At 35.6% G+C, this 4,762-nt stretch overlaps 1 long non-coding RNA gene across 5 annotated transcripts; it reads left to right on the top strand.

Moving 5' to 3' along the window:
* The first annotated feature begins 470 nt into the window (after positions 1 to 470).
* LOC113345177 lies at positions 471 to 3,368 on the top strand. Of its 5 annotated transcripts, XR_003358036.1 has the most exons (6): positions 471 to 1,037; positions 1,195 to 1,772; positions 1,876 to 2,081; positions 2,229 to 2,749; positions 2,848 to 3,105; positions 3,209 to 3,368. It is a non-coding gene; the product is annotated as an uncharacterized LOC113345177 (long non-coding RNA). The 5 variants fall into 5 exon arrangements; XR_003358037.1 differs by having other exon boundaries at positions 1,228 to 1,772; positions 2,848 to 3,368; XR_003358039.1 differs by having other exon boundaries at positions 2,229 to 2,411; positions 2,973 to 3,368.
* The last annotated feature ends 1,394 nt before the right edge of the window (positions 3,369 to 4,762 follow it).

Genomic DNA, 4,762 nt, shown 5'->3' with positions numbered 1-4,762 from the left:
TACTTGGATTTACCCAATGAAATGTAAGTCTGATAGTCTGTCTTGTTTCAAACTTTTTAAGCAATCAATGGAAAAATTGTTGGATTCACAAATTAAGGAGTTTCAAACTGATGGAGCTTATGAGTTGGTTAAGGGAGTTTATAGATCTTTTCTTGATTCTAATGCTATTTCTGTGAGAATTGCTTGCTTTAATCACTATACCATTTTCCTTGATTAGTAACTAGATTTCGTAACAGCTTTGTAGCTGTTGTGAAATTTCAGTTGCGAATTTCAGTTGCAAAACATTTGCAACAGCGGTATTCAGTTACAAAACTCACAACAGCTTTAAATAGTTGCGAGTCACAACAGTTTGAATTTCACATGTGCCACTCGTGAGTGTGGCTGGGCACACTTTTAAACTGACTCAATATTCAGCCTATTTAGCTTCAAAACTGACTCGGTTTACCCTAATATTATCGAGCAGACATAATCTTATCTCTCTCTTCCCTCTCTCTCTCCCTTTCTCCCTGTATCGCTACTTGCCCCCTGCTGTACCTGTGAATACCGACCATTAACATTGAAATCATTCTTCCCCCTTTCTAATATCACCATCATCGAAGTATCTTTCTGTCTGTAGAGCCCCAAAAGCAAAACCTAATGGTCGTTGCAGCTGGTCCGATCTCCTTGATGTCTGTAAGAAGAGGAAATTTAGAAATTATCATGGGTTTTCATTATTGAGAGTTAAGAAGAGGAATTTGAAATTGATTCTCAAATTACAGCGAAGGAATTAGAGGATTAGGTTTCGTTTTACGTCTAAGATTAAGAAGCTAATTGAGAAAACTAGGGTTTTGTTTGTGCTACAAATCGAAGAATTAAACGGAATCAATAAATGGGTTTGTTTTAATTAGGTTTAGAATTGGTTTATTAATGGATTCGAGTTTTACGGATTAGGGTTTCTAACAGATTGGGGATTTAGGGTTCATGGATTTGAATTACAGATGAAAAAGATGAAACTGATGGTGAGAAATTATAAGAAGAAAATTGAGTTTGTGTCTGAGGTAATCTTTCTTACTCATTTGAATTGAATTTCTTTCATGAACTTGTATTATAAATTTGGGTATTGTTATGTTCAATTTTGAGTTGAAAATTTGGTGGAAATGGAGTTGAGTTTCTAGTGGTATATAGATGATTCTTAGTTTAAATTGTCTATTACAGGAAAATTTTTTTAGAGGAGGATAATTGTTGCAGGTGGTGGTGGTTTAATGAGCTACAGAACTATGAAGATTGTAATGGTGATGGAATTGAAATAATAGTTCGGTTGATGTGGTCTTGAATGAGCTACAAGAGTTGATCTTAGTTTGGTTTAGATTGTAATGATTTGAATGGTGATGGATGAATATTGGTTGTGCTGAGATGCTTTTGATGATGATGCTATGGTCAGTCATAATAGTTGCGACTGAAAGATATTGAAATGAATAATGTTGCTGGTATGAAGATGGTGGTTTAAACGTCTATGTGGCTGAATGATAGTGATGTGAAGGAATGACGCTAATCTGAAGAGATTTGAAATGTTCATAAATTTTAGGTCAAGGTATGCTAGGTTTTGGATGGTTTATGTTTACTCTAAATTTATCTGCAATAATATTAATGCTTGAACTCATTGTCGTTTGCTTTTCAAATCACATATCTTGAAACATGAGTGGCCAGCTAGGTGGTGAAATTTTATTCCGGATCTTGTTTCAGTAGCGAAGACAAGTGAAACAATATGTTAGAATTTCATGGCTGTATTAAAGGTAATTTTATTACATTTGAGATTCATTTTTTTATGAGATCATATCTGTTTTTGCTTGTCAATGTCTACAAGTTTTTTTTATACATGTTATCTTTTTTTTTTAGCTTCTCAGTGAAGAGATGTTGGACTTTCCACCTGGTGAAATGATTCAGCAGAAGATCAAAGAGCTAAAATAATCATTGAATAGTTTTGATGGCATTGCTATTCTCATTCTCTTGTATTTATTGACTAATACATTTGCGTGACTAATATATCATTTGTTGTACCCTTGTAGGTGGTGGTGTTCAGTTCATGTAGTAAACATGCTTATGTATCCTTCTATGTATAATGTTTGGTGCAAATTACGAGATATGTGATGCATTTTGCCTTAGTCATTGAAGAGATTCACATTCTCGTAGTTAAATAACCAAAAGAATCTATCCCTTGCATGCTATACATTTCTTAACCTCTATATCAGATTTCCCAGCAACTGAAGACTGAGAGCATCACTAGTCAGCTCTGCCTTCTTCACCGGGCTTAGCAGAAGCACATGGTCTGCAGTTTGAAGCTAGGTCCAGGACCCAGCTGTGGCTGGAGCATCAATATAAGCCTTTCTTTCAAATCTTAGAAAAGATTTATCGCTTCTTCCTCTTATACAAAGGTCAAGAAATCTGGCATGAGTTATTTCTTGTCTCTGTGAATGCTTTCAAATTGCTTGCAGGATTTAATGTTGAGTCTGTTGAATACAAGAACATTAGCTTCACTGTCTGGCATGTTGGGGTCAAGAAATATATGAATTTTGCTACATTTTTTGTTTTCTGTTCTTTTTTGCATTTTATGTTGTTACAAAGGTAATTAGTAATATCATTTCTTTTAAAGATCCCTCCATTGTAGAGACACTACTTCCAAAACACATAAGGTCTTACTTTCATAGTTGAAAGTAATGACAAAGACCGTGTTATTGAGGCAAGGGATGAACTGCAGACGAAGTTTAGTGAGGTATGTGATAATATCAAACTCATTAATGTTATCGCTATTGTAGTTATCGCTATTGTAGTTATCGCTATTGTAGTTTACTCTTTGTACTGATTTTGCAGGTTTCCTTGTGGTTTTTGTTTGCCAGCAAACATATTTCATCTCCTAGTTTCCCTGTGCATATCTTGTCTGGTGCAATCCTAGTCCTAGGAAAATGAGTGCATCTCCTTGTCGTGCTTTATTGCAGGCTTTTGTGAAGTTTGTCTAACCGATAGAAGTGGCATTTGCTTACTTCAGTTAGTGTTTTTATCACCTTGCTTGGTGCTGACTTCACGAGAATGGAATCTTTCGGCAAAGTTGAAGAGGTTGCGGAGACTCTGGTAAGTAGTAGTGATTTTTTGCTTTAAATGAAGTTTCCTCGCTCGTTTGATATTGGACTTTTGTTATTCTTATTTGATAAGTCGAAATCTATTTGATGAACAGGTTAGTAAACTAGATAGAAGTTGGAAAAAGGGCATTGTTGTGATTTTCAATTGAGTTGTAGTAGTAGGTTCGTTGAGACTTGTGAAAGCAATAGATTTTAGACTTAATTTTAAAGCAAAGAAAATAAAGCAAATAAATGTTGATATGTTGTAAAAATTATGGAGAGGCTGAAGCTAGGATTTCACCGTTCATCAATACTTATGTGGTTCTAAATTAATTTATATCATGCAATTTAAACAATTGATTCGATTCTAAAGTATTGCCAAAATCAGATTCCCAAAATATCAAGTGTTAGTCGCAAGTATAACGCATCAAGAGTCTAAAACTAAGCATGCATCATCAAGAGAAAACACATTTGATTAATAAGAATCATTTAATTTATTTTTTATCAATGCAATTAATCATATAAAAATATTGCATAAATTTATAAAATAAATATTACCACATAATTCTTGAAAGAATGGCTTCCTCCGTCGCCCTAAGGATTGGGTTTAGCTCATTATTAAGAAAACACGCTCAAAATTCATTTTTATTGCTCAAAGGTGGTGTACAAATGATGAAATGGGAGAGAAATCAATTAAAACCGGCTTTGTAACAGTTATAAGTGTTACCAACCGAACTGTTACAGTGAACGATAGAACCTAACTGTCGTTACTGTAGCAAAACGACTGCCTCCGTGGGTCTATGTTCTTCGTGTTCTTCAGCTTATGCAGCAACAATAAAAATTTCTCTGCAGCTCTGATTTACGCACTGTTCTTCTCCAAACTCACCGTCCCGTCTCTCAAAACCATCAGCACCCTTTATGTACTCTTTAGCATCGCAAACACTTGTTAATAACTCCATATAATCTTCATTAATTCCGATTATTATCTTCTTCTTGTCACGGGAATAATTTCCTTTTGCAGCTCCTTCACACATCTGAATGTACTCTATACACTCCCAACAGCCTTATACATGCTCCAAAAGAAGTTTAACACACAGAAAACACACACAAGCCTTCCCAAAATGACTCGGAAGTTTCACGAGGATATACTTGCCCTGTTTAGTAGAGATTACGTGAAATCTTCCCCTTTGATTGAATTCAAAGCACTTACCAATCCTGTTTTGATATAACAGGCTCGTATATTTCCAAACCAAGAGAGAAATCCGACCAAATCTTGTCCAAAATCAATACAGAGAATATCACACAATTTTCCATGTTTTATCATCAAACCCGATATCTAGCCCAAACTGATTAAATCGGACGAAGTTATCAGCCCTGTTCAGTCAATCCAAGCCTATCCCAGCCAAATTATCCAGTTGAATGTCGCTAAAACAACCCCAAAATTCGAGTCCTATTATGGTTCGCTGCTGTTAGAATTTCCCGCCAATTTTCAGATTCGAATTTGTGAAGAAGGAGGTTAGCCCTTATCCAACATATTGGGTGCCAAATAACCAGTGGGTGCTATAGAAAAATGGGCCACACATAGACGTGGGTGCCCCTTAGCAAAAGTGGGGGTCTATATAGAAATTGTCCTCCGCGGGTGCTCCGCATAATTTTTCGAGCCGATTTTT

This window comes from Papaver somniferum, unplaced genomic scaffold (genome assembly GCF_003573695.1).
Source record: "Papaver somniferum cultivar HN1 unplaced genomic scaffold, ASM357369v1 unplaced-scaffold_81, whole genome shotgun sequence".
NCBI lineage: Eukaryota > Viridiplantae > Streptophyta > Magnoliopsida > Ranunculales > Papaveraceae > Papaver > Papaver somniferum.
The sequence above is the reverse complement of the archived record's forward strand: the minus strand, read 5'-3'. Positions and strand labels throughout refer to the sequence as shown.